We start from the raw sequence: 20,036 nt of genomic DNA on the forward strand, positions 1-20,036 counted from the left end.
CCGGAAGGAATACGATTGTTCGGGCCCACCGAGAAAATGAAAAGCAATCTGATCAGACTCAAGGTGGCCACATACACCATACCATTTTTTTAAATATCTGTTCAATTCAAGAATTGCAATACATTTTTCTGACTGATTGTAACATTTCAAAAATATGACCAATGTACCACTTACATGTTCAATTTTTCCACAATTATGATAAAAATGATAGGAAACTCTGAGAAAATTGCTAGGATGTGTAAATTAATAAATTGACAATCACACACACCATACAATCTTTAGAAAAATTGAAGAAAAAATTCCAGCATTCCAAATCAATAAAAATCGAAAACAAACAAGAAATCCGATTGCATTTTTCAGTCGAATAAAAAAAAAAAGCTTTTGATTTTTTCTGGGAGATCCAATCATATTTATCAAATTTCCGTAAAATCAAATCATTTTATTGTATCGTGTGTGGCCACCTTCAAAGAATTGTTTCGAAATTCAATCATTTGCCATTAATAGAAGCTATCAATAGTAACTAATTGTAATGTACGAGGCAGCTGCGGCGAACAGCACCGCCGCCGCAGCTGCCTCCATGCGGCCATCCGTTCCTCCAGCAAACAGGACGCCAAGGACGGAGCCGTCTTACTTGCCGGGGGTTGCCTTAGCGCACAGGCGCGCGCACAGACCTTTATGCGGGGAGGAAGCCCATCAGCTGACTGGCTGGTCAGCTGACGTGAGAGGAGACCCATGGCGGCCAGGATTGGCTGATGAGAGGGGGGCGTGCCAGTGAGGTCTCCTCTGCTTCATAAGCCTCCGGGCTTCATTGTTACATTGTCTGTTGTCGTGAATACTTGCGTGTTAGCGCTCAGACCATAGGCTAGTTCCCTGGTGTTGTTGCTAAGGATTTCACACCTAGACTAGGATATTGCTACCTTGTTATTGTTATTTGTTTAGACTAGTTCCCGGGTGTTGATGCTAAGGATATCACACCCAGACTAGGTTATTGCTTACTGTATTGATCTCCTGTGTATGACTCTTAGCTATTACCTCTGACTCTGATCCTGCTTTCTGATCCTGTACTTTCGCCTATCTGCCTACCTGTTGCTGAACCTCTGCCTGATTACCGTTTACTCTCTTGTCTCACGATTCTGTACCGATACGTACTTTCCTGTTGCTGAACCTCTGCTTGATTACCGTTTACTCTCTTGTCTCACGATTCTGTACCTATACGTACCTCTCTGTTGCCGACCTTGCCTGCCTGACCATTCTACTCGCCAGTGGGCTCTCGCCACTGGTGAGGTGTTTACTGCACCAGCTCCACTGGTTAAGCAACTCTGCTAGGCTATAGTTCAGCCTTAATTACCTGCTCACTAGGTATCGGTCATTTTAGTATTACTGTATCTCTTAGGCTGCTGTATAGGTTGACTCACCCGTCCCTCGGGTGTTAATTTGCCTGCAGTATATTCTGAATCACCCGCTCCTCGGGAGATTCAGCCTCTTCAGTATTGTTTCTCCAGCTTGCTGGAGCTTGTACGCTAGTGCACGCTTCGTGTACTGATAGTACCTCACCAGCCCCTCTGGTGAGGTTTCTTCAAACTATTAAAGTTACGGTTGCACCAAAACACTTACACTTTATTAGGTGTCCAGAGGTTAGCCATACTTGTAGTATTGGTGATTCTGCAGATCACTAATAATCAGGTATACATCTGTATTGTTGGTGATACTGCAGATCATCAATAATCAGATACTCTCTGTGTGCTGACACCAACCGTTACACTAATTCAATCGATCATACTGTTGATCGTTTAGGGCACAGTTCCCCAACCCTATCCTCAAGACCCACCAACAGTACTTGTTTTGCAGAAAACCACAAACATGCACAGGTGGGGTAATGTTGCAGCAGAGCTGATTACCTACCTCTGTGGATTTATGCAAAACATGCAGTGTTGGTGGGCCTCGAGGACAGGGTTGGGGAACACTGCTTTAGGGGATTGTACAGTTAATGGGCACCTTTACACTTAGAAAGGACACTATTGGAAAAAAGTAAATCAGGATCTGAAACAACTACAAAGCATCTCTCGGAAAGTTGCTCAAAAAAGCCAGCTATGTGCATTTCAAAAATAAAATGTATGTTCTGCATCATGTATAAATCCATATAAATATTGTATGCACTGCAACTAATTTCTTAGAAATGCATAGAAGTTAAATGAAAAAAATACAGAGACATATAGATACTGAAGAAGCCAAATTGTATCATGCACAGAAGGATAGGATACATTGGGTTTCCATAAAAATGTCAGATTTGAAGGGAACACTGCAAGGAATATGCCTTTGAGTCTAGAAGTCTAATTATATCCTGTTCCCATTTAAGTCACCCAAACCCTCCTCAATGTCTTAGACTACCGTATGGATCATTTCTTTGTTGAAATAAGCAAGGCATTTTTTTATTCTTTTCAGTCTAAATATAAAACACATCTTACATAACCCTCCTAATGCCATTCAGACTTGATGTCAAAATTCTGCTGTGAAAATTGTGATTGCCCTGTCATTTGTCACAATAGCAGAAAATACCGTGTGGATTCTTTTCGTGTTCTTTCAAAAATATTTTATGTAATTAGTAGCGGTTACAAACTGTATACACATCTGAAGGATATGTGTCATGCGCAATTTATCAACTAATGATGATAACTGAATGAATCTGAGAAAGGGACATGATCTTTTTTTTTTCTGTCAATTTCCTCCTTCCTTGACACTTGCTTCCCAATAAATGGCACAAAGAGGAGCTTCGTTAGTGAGCCACTCTGCCAGGGAACCTGTCATGCCCCTTCAACATTAAAGCAATCTATTTTTAGCTAACAAGCTATTGACCTTTTTAACCTGCATGAATGTCAGGTTTTCCACTTGAATAACTAATCTAGCTTTGATTAGCAAGTAGTTTTGTTTTACGCATACGATAGAACAAGACACTTACCTTAAAAAGAACTGTTATTTTGTACTATTAAATGTGTCATTAAATAGTTCTTCATTGAGAATGATTAAGAAAACACTAATAGAGAAGTCAGCTAAAGGTGAACAACTTAAAGGCTCATATACAGTACTTTGATGTATATGCATTTAATTGAAGAGTATATCAAATATTTTTTTCCTATTTATAGCCTGCCAAAATATTACACATTGGCTTACATGACTCACCTTCTCACCAAAATACACACCAAGCTTAGCTGGCCACAGATCAGCAAATGTACCTGTTTAAAAATAAATTCACAATAAAATCTGTGAAATGTCTATATATTTTTTTTACTATTCATGTTTTCTACTCTAAACAATGACAGTATCTTCAATAATACATGCTGCATATTGCAAATTTTTTGGAAGTGTGAAAAAAAATGTTCTGCTTCATGGATAACTTATCACGGTCGTGCTAGCGTTTTGCGTGCACTATAACGCGCGTAATGGTTTTCATGCGCAAATATGAATTTGCACGCAAAAACTTGCGCCCATTTTTGTGCAAAACGCTATGATGCTAGCGCTACCGTGATAATTATCACAGCTTTGTGAATCAAGCCCCATGTGTTCTGAGCAGAAACACAAAAAAACACACCAGATCAGCAATGTAGCTGGAGTTTTATACCTGTATAAGCAATACCTGCAACACATTATTATTATTATTATTTATTGTATTTATAAAGCGCCAACATATTACACAGCGCTGAACATTAATTTAGGTTACAGACAATATTTAGGGGTGATATACAGGCAGCAATATGACAATACAGGAATACAAGAAAACCAGATCACACAGCACAGTATGACCATAAGGTAATGCTTAGTCACTGGATGGAGCATGGAGATTAGGCAAGTTAGGTTCACTCAAATGCATAGCATGGGTTCACAGTAATGGAGGTGCATGATCAGGTAGGACACAAAAGGAGGAGGACCCTGCCCAAAGGTTTACAATCTAGAAGGAGAGGTAGAGACACGAAAGGTAGGGACCAGAGTTCCGTTGTGGATTTAGAAGATTTTATTTTTTGTCACAAGTAAGCGGAAATTGATTTTAATAGTTTTTTTTTCACAAAGTGTCATTTTCCGCTAACTTGTGACAAAAAATAAAATCTTCTATGAACTCACCATACTCCTAACAGAATACCTTTGGGTGTCTTCTTTCTAAAATGGGGTCATTTGTGGGGTTCCTATACTGCCCTGGCATTTTAGGGGCCCTAAACCGCGAGGAGTAGTCTTAAAACCAAATGTCGCATAATGACCTGTGAAATCCTAAAGGTACTCATTGGACTTTGGGCCCCTTAGCGCAGTTAGGGTGCAAAAAAGTGCCACACATGTGGTACCGCTGTACTCAGGAGAAGTAGTATAATGTGTTTTGTGGTGTATTTTTACACATACCCATGCTGGGTGGGAGAAATATATCTGTAAATGACAATTTTTTTTCTTTTTTTTACACACAATTGTCCATTTACAGAGAGATTTCTCCCACCCAGCATGGGTATGTGTAAAAATACACCCCAAAACACATTATAATACTTCTCCTGAGTACGGCAATACCACATGTGTGACACTTTTTTGCAGCCTAGGTGCGCTAAGGGGCCCAACGTCCTATTCACAGGTCATTTTGAGGCATTTGTTTTCTAGACTACTCCTCACGGTTTAGGGCCCCTAAAATGCCAGGGCAGTTTAGGAACCCCACAAGTGACCCCATTTTAGAAAGAATACACCCCAAGGTATTCCGTTAGGAGTATGGTGAGTTCATAGAAGATTTTATTTTTTTGTCACAAGTAAGCGGAAATTGATTTTAATTGTTTTTTTTCACAAAGTGTCATTTTCCGCTAACTTGTGACAAAAAATAAAATCTTCTATAAACTCACCATACTCCTAACAGAATATCTTTGGGTGTCTTCTTTCTAAAATGGGGTCATTTGTGGGGTTCATATACTGCCCTGGCATTTTAGGGGCCCTAAACCGTGAGGAGTAGTCTTGAAACCAAATGTCGCAAAATGACCTGTGAAATCCTAAAAGTACTCATTGGACTTTGGGCCCCTTAGCGCACTAAGGGCTCGTTTCCACTATAGCGACTGCATGCGGATTCGCATAGGCAATACAAGTGGATGGGATTGTTTCCACTTGTGCATCACGCGGGTGCGTTTTGGTGTGCGGGGAAAATCTGCACGGCAGAGCCGTCAGATTTCGCGTGCGGCAGGAATGCGGGCGAATCGCCCGCAATGCTTTTAATAGGGAAATCGCATGCGGCTTTGTCATGCGGTTTTCCCCGCGATTTCGCGTACGAATTCGCATGAAAGGCTATGGAAATTTGCACTGGCAGTGACATGGTTAAATTTGCCTGCTTCCTAGCCATGCGAAATTGTATGCGACATCGCGGGGAAACCTGCATGCGGAAACGCATCAGCATGCGATTTCGTCCGCGGTGGAATGCAGGCGATTCCGCACTGCAACAGTGGAAACGAGCCCTCAGGGTGCAAAAAAGTGCCACACATGTGGTACCGCTGTACTCAGGAGAAGTAGTATAATGTGTTTTGTGGTGTATTTTTACACATACTCATGCTGGGTGGGAGTAGACGAATAGTTACAGGCAGCACCCAACCATCTAGATGTGACGTGCTATTGGTCGTTGTCCCTCTGTCTCCAGGAACAACAAGGGCGTCCAGACCATTCTGATTGGCTCCCTAGAGGAGCAAGGACTATTTAAGGCTGATTGTGTTTCATGTATTCAGAGGGCTTGTCAGCTTGAGAAAGAGAGGAGTCGCCTCTCGAAACGTCGTACAGAGTTGCCCTTTTTGTCTTTCTGATGCTTTAAATAAATAAAAGAGCTTATAATACACTTGAAGACCATGCTGGGTGGGAGAAATATCTCTGTAAATGACAATTTGTTTATTTTTTTTACACACAATTGTCCATTTACAGAGAGATTTCTCCCACCCAGCATGGGTATGTGTAAAAATACACCCCAAAACACATTATACTACTTCTCCTGAGTACGGCGATACCACATGTGTAACACTTTTTTGCAGCCTAGGTGTGCTAAGGGGCCCAACGTCCTATTCACAGGTCATTTTGAGGCATTTGTTTTCTAGACTACTCCTCACGGTTTAGGGCCCCTAAAATGCCAGGGCAGTATAGGAACCCCACAAGTGACCCCATGTTAGAAAGAAGACACCCCAAGGTATTCCGTTAGGTTTATGGTGGGTTTATAGAAGATTTTATTTTTTGTCACAAGTTAGTGAAAAATGACACTTTGTGAAAAAACAATAAACATCAATTTCCGCTAACTTGTGACAAAAAATAAAATCTTCTATGAACTCGTCATACACCTAACAGAATACCTTGGGGTGTCTTTTTTCTAAAAAGGGGTCACTTGTGGGGTTCCTATACTGCCCTGGCATTTTACGGGACCAAAACCGTGAGTAGTCTGGAAACCAAATGTCTCAAAATGACTGTTTAGGGGTATAAGCATCTGCAAATTTTGATGACAGGTGGTCTATGAGGGGGCGAATTTTGTGGAACCGGTCATAAGCAGAGTGGCCTTTTAGATGACAGGTTGTATTGGGCCAGATCTGATGAATAGGAGTTCTAGGAGGGCGACAGGAGGTGATTGATGGGTGTCTCAGGGGGTGGTTAGAGGGGAAAATAGATGCAATCAATGCACTGGGGAGGTGATCGGAAGGGGATCTGAGGGTTTGGCCGAGTGATCAGGAGCCCACACGGGGCAAATTAGGGCCTGATCTGATGGGTAGGTATGCTAGGGGGTGACAGGTGGTGACAGGAGGTGATTGATGGGTGTCTCAAGGTGTGATTAGTGGGGGGAATAGATGCAAGCAATGCACTGGCGAGGTGATCAGAGCTGGGGTCTGAGGGTGTAGGCGGGTGATTGGGTGCCCTAGGGGCAGATAGGGGTCTAATCTGATGGGTAGCAGTGACAGGTGGTGACAGGGGGTGATTGATGGGTAATTAGTGGGTGTTTAGAGGAGAGAACAGATGTAAACAATGCACTTGGGAGGTGATCTGACGGTGAGTCTGCATGCGATCTGATGGTGTGGGTGGGTGATCAGATTGCCCGCAAGGGGCAGGTTAGGGGCTGATTGATGGGTGGCAATGACAGGGGGTGATTGATGGGTGGCAGTGACAGGGGGTGATTGACAGGTGATCAGTGGGTTATTACAGGGAAGAACAGATGTAAATAATGCACTGGCGAATTGATAAGGGGGGGGTCTGAGGGCAATCTGAGAGTGTGGGTGGTTGATTGGGTGCCTGCAAGGGGCAGATTAAGGTCTAATCTGATGGGTAACAGTGACAGGTGGTGATAGGGGGTGATTGATGGGTAATTAGTGGGTGTTTAGAGGAGAGAACAGATGTAAACAATGCACTTGGGAGGTGATCTGACGGCGGGTCTGTGGGCGATCTGATGGTGTAGGTGGGTGATCACATTGCCCGCAAGGGGCAGGTTAGGGGCTGATTGATGGGTGGCAGTGACAGGGGGTGAATGATGGGTGATAGGTGATTGACAGGTGATTGACAGGTGATCAGTGGGTTATTACAGGGAAGAACAGATGTAAATAATGCACTGGCGAATTGATAAGGGGGGGGGGGTCTGAGGGCAATCTGAGCGTGTGGGCGGGTGATTGGGTGCCCGCAAGGGGCAGATTAGGGTCTGATCTGATAGGTAACAGTGACAGGTGGTGATAGGGGATGATTGATGGGTGTTTGATGGGTAATTAGTGGGTGTTTAGAGGAGAGAACAGATGTAAACAATGCACTTGGGAGGTGATCTGACGGCGGGTTTGCGGGCGATCTGATGGTGTGGGCGGGTGATCAGATTGCCCGCAAGGGGCAGGTTAGGGGCTGATTATTGGGTGGCAGTGACAGGGGGTGATTGATGGGTGATTGATGGGTGATTGATGGGTGATTGACAGGTGATCAGGGGGGATAGATGCATACAGTACACAGGGGGGGGGGGGGTCTGGGGAGAATCTGAGGGGTGGGAAGGTGATCAGGAGTCCCCAGGGGGCAGTTTAGGGAATTAAAAAAAAAAAGCGTTGACAGATAGTGACAGGGAGTGATTGATGGGTGATTAGGGGGGTGATTGGGTGCAAACAGTGGTCTGGGGGGTGGGCAGGGGGGGTCTGAGGTGTGCTGTGGGCAATCAGGGGGCGGGGGGGCAGATCAGTGCGTTTGGGTGCAGACTAGGGTGGCTGCAGCCTGCCCTGGTGGTCCCTCGGACACTGGGACCACCAGGGCAGGAGGCAGCCTGTATAATACACTTTGTATACATTACAAAGTGTATTATACACTTTGTAGCGGCGATCGCGGGGTTAACAACCCGCTGGCGCTAACGAAAGGCCGGTGGGTTGTCGTCACGGGTGGGCGGAGCCAGTTGCCGGGGGAAGCGCGCGTCATCAATGACGCGATCGCTCCCCCGGCATGCCGAAAGGACGCAACGCCGATGGGCGTATTGCGGTCCTTTCGGCATCCACTTTGCCGCCGCCCATCGGCTGTGGGTGGTCGGCAAGTGGTTAAGCTGTATAGACTAGAAATTCTTCGTAGTTGATGCCAGGGTTGTAAGGATGAGCAAATCGGTCTAAAATAACTGTGCAAATTGACTCCATCTTCGCAAAGCTTCACAAATCTTTGGGCAAATACGCAAACAGCTTTTGTTTTGTCAAAATACCCACGCAGAATTAAGTGGAAATGTATGCAATATCAACTATTACAATAGAAATAATTACCCAAAACCACAAAAAAAAAGGTTGACTCGAGTATAAGCCGAGAATAGGAAATTTGATGGATGGATTTAAGAGATGATCAGATGAAGGTATGCTGGATGGAGACGGTTACATATTGGATTATGTTGACTTAGTGCATTGCCAGGAAGTCCAAATGTTTTTCAGTTTATAAAGTGTGTCCCTGTGACATGTAGAGAAAGCTCCGTACTGTGCCCTTAGACAGGGGAGATTAACGGCCATTGGATCGCCGTGTGCTGCTCCCCACCAGAATTTGTGCCTTGCAATATGTGCCCCCACCTTATAAGAAGCCCTCCGTACTGTCCTCTTGGCCATAGATTAGTGGTCGTGAGATGGCCGTGTGCAGCTGTGCTGTCCCCCTGCCAGAGTGAAGCAGAATGTGTGCCTTTAAAGTGCCCGCCCCCCAACATAAGCAGAGTGATGTGTGGTTGCTTACAGAACTGCTATAATGCACGGACCGTGCAACGATGCTGCAATGTTCCTTGTACAGCGTATGCTTCCTTGTTTGCTTGTATGCTGTACGCTAGGGGTCCCCAACCACCGGTCCACAGCCCAATACCGGGTCACAGGACATGTGTAAGGCCGGGGTCCCCTACCTCAGTGCAGCCGCGGCTATAACTCACTTCACTGGCAGCCGCAGCTGTAACTTTGTTGTGTAGCGATCGCAATACCAGGAAGCTTCCAGGAGGTAGGCAGAGGCTGGTCCCTGAGTGGCTGAGCCAAAACATTGTATCTCCTCCTCTGTCCCTCCCTCCCTTCCTACATCCATCCAATCAGTTAGCCTCTGGCGCAGTGAAAGAAAGGCCGCCAATGGAGCACGCCCACACAACCCTGGCCAGTTCAAACAGCCTGCAAGAGTGAGTGAGGCAGCCTAGTGTTGGAGGAGGACGGTCATGAATTTCTGTCATTGTTCCCTCAGTCCTGACTCCCCAGCAGCAAGGTAACATCATGCTTTGCTTGACAGGAATAGAAGGAGAAACGAGCTGGCTGCCATGCTTGAGCTGGGGAGAGACACAGGCAGTAGGAGAGGGGATTTGTTTAGAGATCTGCACTTTTTCACCTACGGTTCAGAAGCAAACAGAGCCAACAAGTAGCACACAGCACACGCTTGTCACTCATCATGCATGGATCTGCTCTGGTTGCTACTGAACCGGGGTAAAAAAAGTGTCCAGCTCTGACAGACAAATCCCCTCTCCTATTCCTGTGTCTACCATCAGCTGACAGCAGGATTTGGCAAGCAGCTCTGCTTATCTCATTCTATAAGCTGAAAACTGCGTCTTCCCACCTCACTCCCCTGTAGCCGCTGACCTGCCTGTTTATGTACTGTCTCCTCCAGTCACGGTTCAGTGCTCCTACTTCTACAATTACAAAAGCGCATTGCTTGAAGCCTTGACCTGAACACCATATATTTTAGAATCAGAGGGATTTTTTCTTATTTACCTGGGGCTTTCTCCAGCCCCATAAGCACCACTGCCTCCCTGCTGTCCTCCCAGGTGGCTCCATTTGGCCACAATCAATACGGGTAATCTGGCTTGGTTGCGCAAGTCGGGCTCTTCTGCGCATGCAGGTAAGTATACAATCTTTCTGATCCCTGCTCTTGGGTACACTTTAAGTCGCATACACACTAGCAACTGATGTCACCCGTTGGGGATCAGGACTTGATCCTGTTGGGCGATTTCTCTGGGTCAGGCTGCACAGATGCGTGTCAGCTGAGAAGCTGATGATGCGCTGTGTTGCTATGCGAGAGGACGATGGAGTGACGTCACGCAGCGCACTTGATTTATCCCCATCTGCCGGGCCTTGGAAAAAATGTCTTGCATCAAAGCAGTCCTCAGGTCCAAAAAGGTTGGGGACCCTTGCTGTACGCTGATCCATGCCACTCTTCCGTCACTTTGATCTCCACACTGCTAGTGCTCGTGGTGACAGGAGCGCCATAGATGTAGCTTGTAAGTTCATGTCTCCTTGCTATGATGCCATCTAGCGGTGCCTGTCACCACATGCACTAGTAGTACGAAGATCAAAGCAACGAGAGCGGTGTGGATCAGCGCACAAAGCACGTCCACCACTAGCACACTAGGTGTGCCAGGAGGTATCATTAAGTCGTACTAATTTATTAATGTACATAAGAGGATTTTACGTGCGCTGTTTCAGTATGTTACTAGTCATGAATCAAGCCCCTTGTGTGCATATGTTAGCATGTGTGTGCATGCTTTTGTGTTGACATGAGTGCGTGTCTATATACTTCTGTGCGTGCGTGAATGTAAGTGTGTGTTTGTGTGCTGATGAAAAATTTGTAAGGCTGTTCCAAGTTGACATGGGAACAAGAATGGCCACATAAGCCTGGATCTTGGGCAACTGTTACCCAAGGGGATGGCTGGATATGTAAGAGGGGTTGCTCCATGCCAGACTTTTTGCTGCCTGAGGCAAACTTGTGAGGATGCACCCCCGACCCCCGATTTAGAAGGATCACATGGCACCCGGCAATTTGCACTGCACGTCATAGCAGTGGTGCAACCCAAAAAAATAAACACCCTTAGTGTAGGTAGGTAGCTAGGTATAGGCACCCCATGTATAAGAAGCCAGATATAGTTGCCCCCAGTATAGGTTAACCAGGTATAGGTGAACCCAGTATAGGTTATCCAGGTAAAGGTGCCCCCAGTATAGTTAGTAGCTAGGTATAATTGCACCAAGTATAGGTCAGCCAGGTATAGTTGCCATCAGTATAGGTAGCCAGGTATAGGTGCCCCCAGTATAGTTAGTAGCCAGGTATAGTTGCCCCAGAATAGGTTAACCAGGTAGTGCTCCCTGTATAAGTTAACCAGGTAGGTACCCCCTGTATAAGTTAACCAGGTATAATTGCAACCAGTATGGCTAGGCAGGTATCGTTGCCCCAAGTATAGGTTAGCCAGGGATAGTTGCCAACAGTATAGATAACCAAGTATAGTTGCCCCCAGTATAGGTTAGCCTGGGATAATTACCACCTGTATAAGTTAATCAGGTGTAGTTGCCCCCAGTATAGGTTAGCCAGCTAGGTGTCCATGTATAGGTTAGCCAGGTATAGTTGCCCCCAGCATAGGTTAGGTAGGTAGGTGCTCCCAGTATAGGCTAGCCAGGTATAGTTACAAAGTATAGTCGCCCTCAGTATAGGTTAGCCAGGTCAGTACTCCCAGTATAGGTTAGCCAGGTAGGTGCCTCCACTACAGGTTAGCCAGGTAGGTGGCCCTTGTATAGGTTAGTAGCCAGGTATAATTGCCATCAGTATAGCTAGCCAGGTATAGTTGCCCAAGTATAGGATAGCCAGGGATAGTTGCCACCTGTATAGGTTAGCCAGGTATAGTTGCCCTTGTATAGATAGCCAAGTATAGTCACCCTCAGTATAGGTTAGCCAGGTCAGTACCCCTAGTATAGGTTAGCCAGGTAGTTGCCCCCGTGTAGGTTAGAAGCCAGGTATAATTTCCACCAGTATAGCTAGCCAGTTAAAGTTGCCCCAAGTATAGGATAGCCAAGTATAGTTGCCCCCAGTATAGGTTAGCCAGCTAGGTGCTCCTAGTATAAGTTAGCCAGGTAGGTGTCCCCAGTATAGGTTAGCTAGGTAGCAGTGGCGTACCTAGGGCGTTTGACACCCGGTGCTAGTTATTATAAGACACCCCCACCACGATCCTCCTGCAGCCAATGTAAATCTCCCACGCTGACAGTCAGGCAGAGCAGAGCTACGGAAGGATGGCGCCCTGCTCTGCCTCTGGGAGGCAGTCCCCGTAGTGGGCTGTGGGGAGATGAACCGGGCGCGGGCAGGCAGCGACGGGGAAGAGAGGCAGAAGGAGGGGACCCAGGTGAGGGGGGTATCTGTCCCCCCTCCCCGCCGCTGTCCCCACCCCTCCTTCTAGCGCTGTTCTTCCCCTTCCATGGGGGGTCGTGGCGTTTCCCTTCTCGGAACAAGTGGTGGCCGCCTTCTGCAATTAGTTCCGGGTCCCCCCTCGGCTCCGGCTCGGCTGCAGTAGAAGCATGTATACTGGAAGTATAGGAGACGGTAGGGGTCGATCACAAGGAGAATGCAGAGAGACGAGACTCGTTTCACAGTCATTCCGCTCAGTCTACTGCCAGCTCTGCATTAATCTTGAAGAAGGATCATGCGCCCTTGCTCTCCTTCTCCCCCCCAGTTAATACAAAGTCAATGTCTCTTTGTTTCACCAATTTCCACCAAAATCACAGCACTCCACAATCACGTAGCCCTCACTACAGAGGTAACATGGATCAGTCCAGGGAATAAATCAAACACAGCACATAGTGCTAAATATCTTTTGCGTTGATGGACCCCTGCCACCACAATCTGCACTCCACCGGGATGTGCCCACAGATGGGAGTAATAATCACACCACCCCCCTCTGGATATGCACTCACCGTCCGGATGCTTTCACTCATGCGTATCAGTACTCAGGGTACTAAACTCCAATTCCCGTCTGGTACCCCTGTGAGACCAGGCTCCTGGAATTGGAGTGAATACAGAGCCGGGACAAGGTCCTCCAGCACCCAAGGCTGAGACACCAAAGTGCGCCCCTCCATCCCTCCCACCTCAGCTGTCACACACTGATTGCTATTAGACTAAGAGGGGCCACAGGGCCCACAACCTCCCCAACACCTTAATATCTAGTTATCTGGTGTGCAGTCACTGTTATGTATCCCCTTTTCTTATTTCTTTCTGCTTCATACACAATTGGGAATGACAGCTGAATGAGTTGAGTGCCCCCTCCTACACTGCGCCCTGAGGCTGGAGCCTCTCCAGCCTATGCCTCGGCCTGGCCCTGAGTGAATATTTCAAATAGGGATTTTTTTTCCAGCATTGTATGCTGCATCTCAAATACCATATGGTAAAAACCACAGCATATATCCAGCCGCATTATATAATATGATTTGTGGATCAAAAGTAAAGAGAGTAGTAGCAGAGACGCTAAAGGAGAGATGTTGAGCTCTGGTACAGCAAACTCTACACAAACTAAAGTAACATAAAAGTTCTTTGTACATACAATATTTTATTTCAACAGGGGTTCTAATTAACTTGGCACCTTTGCAGGTCATAAATGCACAGCTGCTTATTGACCCAGTTCAAGCTTTTGTCTCTGTTTACTCATAATCCACTTAAAGTAAATGAAAATAAACAAGAACATGCAACATGTGTGTTTGTTTATTGGATAATACACTGTGCCTTGAGTTCTGGGCTAGTTTGCAGAGATAATTGATTTCTATGATCCTCACTGACAGCAGATCAATTGTACAATTGCAGCTGCAAACTGGCATATTGGGACATTAACCCTTTTGTCAGTGAGCAGCACCTATTCTCTTAATGGAAATATATCTATATTCATGTCACAGTATTTAAATGGTAAAGTTTTCTTCTAAATGAGTCAGTTATTTTTTGTGTCATGTTATAAATTAATTTCTGTCAGTTGACCTCTTCCTATTGACAATAAGATTACTGCTGCTATGGTTACCCATGTTGTCCAGGAAACCCTCAGCTAATTACACAGCCTGGCAAAAATCTGGACGACGCTGAAATATTTATTTTACACAGCTGAACAATCAAATTATAAAAACAGATCTAACATAAATAATTAAAAATACTGCAACAGGATTGCCAGCTTTTCTCTAGCTAGCACAAAATGAAAGTGGCAACTGTCAGCTACGGACTAGATGAAACTAAAGTGAATTATTCTGATCGTCCTGCTGCCATCTGCTGGGCATTTCATTTGTTGCTATTTAGTTTTGCAACTAATCAGTGCCAATGTTTTATGAACTTCCTTTACACGTAAAGGAGCATAGTCCCTTGATATCACACTTTTGGCAATTCTTTTTTTTTTTTTAAACGCTTAAAGAGCTCATTAATACAACCTTAAAGTTATACATAATCTTTGAATTGAGATTCTTGGTCTCTTTTCTGTTTAAAGAGACTCTGTAACAAAATGTTCATCCTTATTTCTTCTATCCTATAAGTTCCTATACCGGTTCTAATGTGCTCTAACTGCAGCCTTTCCTACTTGCACAGTGGCTGTGTTATCTCTGTTATGCGATCTAAACTTCTCTCCTCTGTCGGGTCTGTCTGGCTGAGGCAGTCAAGCTGGAATGTGCTGTGCTGCTTGTGATTGGATAGAAGCTATACACACCCTCTCCAGGGCCCCTGCACACTCTGTATGACTCACACACTGAGCTCCTCTCAGCCTATCACTTGCTATGTCTTTTGTTTGTAAACACTGCCTATAACTGTTAATTGCAAGCCAGGATTGCAGCAGGGAGTGGCAGAAACAGCACAGAGGGGCCCAGGAGAACATAATGAATAGAATGGTATGCTTTTTATTGTAAGAATTTTAGAGTACAGATTCTCTTTAAGGAGGAACGTTTGTGAAAAGGGTAAAAAAAGAAATCAATACATTGCAAAGTGAGAAGTTAAAAAATAGAAGAGATATCAAGAAATGTTTGAGATTCGCCATGTAATTTGTTCATATTGTTTGATCATTCATTCAGCCTGCATGTAATCATCTTTACAACTGGCAGACATGAGAAAATAGATAAACATATGCACAGAGGATGATACTGGTTGCTTAGCAGTTATTTCCCACAATACAACAAGGCTCCCACAATGTGATGTCAGGACCTAGGTACTGACATCACACTGTTGGAGGGGTTTCACCACAATATCAGCCATACAGACCTCCCTGATGATCTATTCGAGAAAAGGAATAGATTTCTCATAGGAAAGGGGGTGTCAGCTACTGATTGGGATTAAGTTCAATCCTTAGTTATAGTTCCTCTTTTAGAGAGAAAGAAAATTGGTGTTGCAGGCAATAGCTTTCATTTGCTTACTCATACACGCTTTAGGCTTAGTTATTAGCTAAAATAGTAATTGCAATTTTGGTAAACAATTTTTGAATTACTGTGCATTTTTGCACATCCATTCAAGCTTAATCGCTCCAAAAAATGCTACATCAGCATGCGATTTTAACAACCTCACAACGCTGCTGTGGGAACACCCTCATAGGGTTACATAAGCTAAGCGCCTACTCAAATCTTGGGTGCTTTGAAAAGCGCTCATAAGCACTCTTGGTGTGAACCAGCCTAAACCCAGTTAATGCAGGATGCACTAATTGCACAACACCCCCGCCGCAAGTACCAGTAAATGTGCTGTGTGCTACATGCGCACGGTATTTTTATCACTGGTTTGTGCAACAACTGCTATGTCTCTTGAAATGCTAATCAATCATCTAGAAATACAGTTTTCACAGCAGGAAATACCATTTAAATTATAAAACATTCTTAGTTTGGATTGACCAAAATTGTGGCAGGTGCTCTTTAATTTGCAAATAGCAGCTCAATTTGGCATTTGGATTATATAATATGTCAGTTTACTGGAAGCGTAAGTAAATTGCCTCTATATCTTTTTCAGAAAGCCTTTAAACTGAAATACCTTGCTTCATTATTGAAGGGCTTATCTCAAGCATCTTTTGAACAGTCTCCCGAATTATGGGTGAACCTGATGACTGTGGTTCTCTGAAGTACTCACTATAGCACTATAATTGGTGCAGGATATGTTTCTGTGTTCACATAACTCATAGAGAACAATGGAAGATAGCAACAGCAGAATGGCACATTTTATATAAAGTTATAATATAACGTAAGATCAAAAGGGTATTCACAAGCGCCACTCTACACAAGGAGCCACATAATGTAGCAAAAAATACATTCTTATCAATTTCTAAAAGGGACACAAGGCTGAGAGACCAATTTATTGAATTGCATTTAGAAGCCAAATATGAGAAAATGGGCTTTTTAGCAGTATTAAACTCAAATAAAGTAAAATCTCAACATATAGCAAAATAATAACTCTTTAAAGTATTGCCCATTAAAATAGTATTGTTATATAAATATACTCCACAAAGCTGCAAGTGAGCATGGCTATTGCAGTTACTTTTCTCTGCTCATAAACCCCTCAACAGCATTATTATACACTCACATAAATGATTATTAGGAACACCTGTTCAATTTCTCATGAATGCAGTTATCTAATCAACCAATCACATGGCAGGCAGTTGCTTCAATGCATTTAGGGGTGTGGTCCTGGTCAAGACAATCTCCTGCACTCCAAATTGAATGTCAGAATGGGAAAGAAAGGTGATTTAAGCAATTTTGAGCGTGACATGGCTGTTGGTGCCAGAGGGTCCGGTCTGAGTATTTCACAATCTGCTCAGTTACTGGGATTTTCACGCACAACCATTTCTAGGGTTTACAAAGAATGGTGTGAAAAGGGAAAAACATCCAGTATGCGGCAGTCCTGTGCGCAAAAATGCCTTGTTGATGCTAGAGGTCAGAGGAGAATTGGCCGACTGAGTCAAGCTGATAGAAGAGCAACGTTGACTGAAATAACCGTTACAACCAAGATATGCAGCAAAGCATTTGTGAAGCCACAACACGCACAAGCTTGAGGCGGATGAGCTACAACAGCAGAAGACCCCACCGGGTACCACTCATCTCCACTACAAATGGGAAAAAACAGGCTACAATTTTCACAAGCTCACTAAAGTTGGACAGTTGAAGACTGGAAAAATGTTGCATGGTCTGATGAGTCTCGATAGAGTCAGAATTTGGCATAAACAGAATGAGAATATGGATCCTTCATGCCTTGTTACAACTGTGCAGGCTGGTGGTGGTGTAATGGTGTGGGGGATGTTTTCTTGGCACACTTTAGGCCCCTTAGTGCCAATTTGGCAGGATAGAGTACTGGTTAAGGGCTCTGCCTTTGACATGGGAGACCAGAGTTCGAATCCTGGCTAGGTCAAGTACCTATTCAGTAAGGAGTTCAAGGCAAGACTCCCTAACATTGCAGGGTGGCCTCTTGGGCGCGTCCCAGTGGCTGCAGCTCTTGAGCGCTTTCAGTCCGACAGGAGAAAAGCGCTATACAAATGTTCAGATTATTATTATTATTATTATTAATTGGGCATCTTTTAAATGCCACGGGCTACCTGAGCATTGTTTCTGACCATGTCCATCCCTTCATGACCACCATGTACCCATCCTCTGATGGCTACTTCCAGCAGGATAATGCACTATGTCACAAATCATTTCAAATTGGTTTCTTGAACATGACAATGAGTTCACTGTACTAAAATGGCCCCCACAGTCACCAGATCTCAACCCAATAGAGCATCTTTGGGATGTGATGGAACAGGAGCTTCATGCCCTGGATGTGCATCCCGCAAATCTCCATCAACTGCAAGATGCTATCCTATCAATATGAGCCAACATTTCTAAAGAATGCTTTCCGCCCCTTGTTGAATCAATGCCATGTAGAGTTAAGGCAGTTCTGAAGACGAAAGGGGGTCAAACCCCGTATTAGTATGGTGTTCCTAATAATCCTTTAGGTGAGTGCAGGGCCGGGCCGAGGCATAGGCTGGAGAGGCTCCAGCCTCAGGGCGCAGTGTAGGAGGGGGCGCAGAATTCATTCAGCTGTCATTCCTAATTGTGTTTGAAGCAGAAAGAAATAAGAAAAGGGGATACATGGCAGTGACTGCAAGCCAGATAACTAGAGATTAAGGTGTTGGGGAGGTTGTGGGCCCTGTGGCGCCTCTTAGTCTAATAGCAATCAGTGTGTGACGGCTGGGGTAGCAGGGATGGAGGGGCGCACTTTGGTGTCTCAGCCTTGGGTGCTGGAGGACCTTGTCCCGGCTCTGGGTGAGTGTATAACTATCCTTCACAAAGGATAGTTATACACTCTCCTAACTATCCTTCACAAAGCTGCAAGGGATCACGCCTATTGCAATCACTGTTTTCTGCTCATAGACCCACCAGTAGCATTGCTATATAACTACCTTTCACAAAGCGGCAAGGGAGCATGCCTATTGCAGTCCAGTCACTGTTTTCTGCTCATAGACCCCTCAACAGCACTGTTATAGGACTATCCTTCAAAAAGCAGCAAGGGAGCATGCCTATTGCAATCACTGTTCCTTGCTCATAGAGGCCAGAAATTTTTTTATTTGTTTTTGTTGTTTTTTATAGCAGCATGTGATGCCATTCTGTTGCACTTGCTGCAGTTAGTCTCTGAGGGCTAATATAGCACTTAGGTTTGCTCCGCATTAACTTCAATGGTGTTAAGATTTGATGGATTTCAAATCCCAACGATTTTGACCTATTTGGTCCAGCTACTCCCAGACTGCTGCTCATAAACTCATGTTCAAACAAACATTAATAATTCTGTATTGGTGTTCAGTGGCACAGGCATACAACATTAGGTTAACTAATTGTTAAGCCACTTCCAGAGTGACTTCCACATGTTACTCTACTAAATAATTGTACACTGCTGAGATCTCAACTCGGATTTAGCATGTGATCCTGCTGATTCATTCCTGCACCTACTTTAAAAATCAGTTAGTAATGTCGGTGAACATCTCAATAGGCAATAGTAGGCAGGAGCCATCAGGCAAATACCAAACTAATTTCAAGTTTGTTTATTGTTATTTTTAAAAGGCAAAAGCATTCTGGAGATTTTAAATCACACATTCCGAGGGTTTAGGAATGCATACAAAGCATTCCATGGAAAACTGAAGTTGTGGTCAATACATAAAATCCAGTCTTTGCTAGTTAGTTTTGTTAGACTCTTATTGTTTCCCTGTGTAGTACAGCAATCTCACCACAGCAAATGTCTGTTTCACAGCAGTTTCTGTGAGTTTCATTGTATAAATATGCATTGCTGAATATACTAAAAGACTTGTGTAGATGTAATATTCAGCATAATTGCAGGAAAATTACATGTCATAATGGTGAATACAACAATCTATAGTTTTTCAAAGCTTGTCAGTAAAGCAGCAATTTTATTCCATTGCACCATAGGGAGAAAATGACATAAAGGTAACAGTCCACACAGTGACAGAAGTTGTGAGAACAGTAGGGGTTGCCCATTCTTAGATAGTGGATGGACAGGAGTTTAAAATAGTTATTATTACACTGTGAGTCACAGCTTGCTACCTACTTCCTGTGGCTTTGTTTTATGATGTTGGACTTCAAGCTGACTGTTTTTTGCTGTGATGGCTCTAAGTAGACTTCATCATCGTTAACACATTATATACAATACAAAGTACTGTGCAAGTTCCCTGTAGATCTGGGGCTGCATTTCTTCAAAAGAAGTTGATTTGGTCAGATCTGTGAAGAAAGTTTCATGCAAATTCCTATCCATCTATTCTTATCTCAACTGCATAGCTCCCAACAGTGCCCTCCTTGGGAAACCGAATCCCTCTGTCCTCTTTCTTT

The 20,036-nt window shown here is 44.3% G+C and overlaps 1 long non-coding RNA gene across 4 annotated transcripts in view; it reads right to left on the bottom strand.

The window, feature by feature from the left end:
- LOC137561444 (uncharacterized) overlaps positions 1-9,401 on the bottom strand; it is a 411,299-nt gene extending 401,898 nt beyond the window's left edge. For all 4 annotated transcript variants that reach the window (XR_011030017.1, XR_011030014.1, XR_011030015.1 and 1 more), the window contains exons 1-2: positions 9,187-9,401; positions 3,178-3,230 (exon numbers count right to left, since the gene is read on the bottom strand). This is a non-coding gene — a long non-coding RNA (uncharacterized lncRNA). The remainder of the gene's footprint in view (positions 1-3,177; positions 3,231-9,186) is intronic.
- Positions 9,402-20,036: the final 10,635 nt, after the last annotated feature.

This window comes from Hyperolius riggenbachi, chromosome 3 (genome assembly GCF_040937935.1).
Source record: "Hyperolius riggenbachi isolate aHypRig1 chromosome 3, aHypRig1.pri, whole genome shotgun sequence".
In the NCBI taxonomy this organism is placed as follows: Eukaryota; Metazoa; Chordata; class Amphibia; order Anura; family Hyperoliidae; genus Hyperolius; species Hyperolius riggenbachi.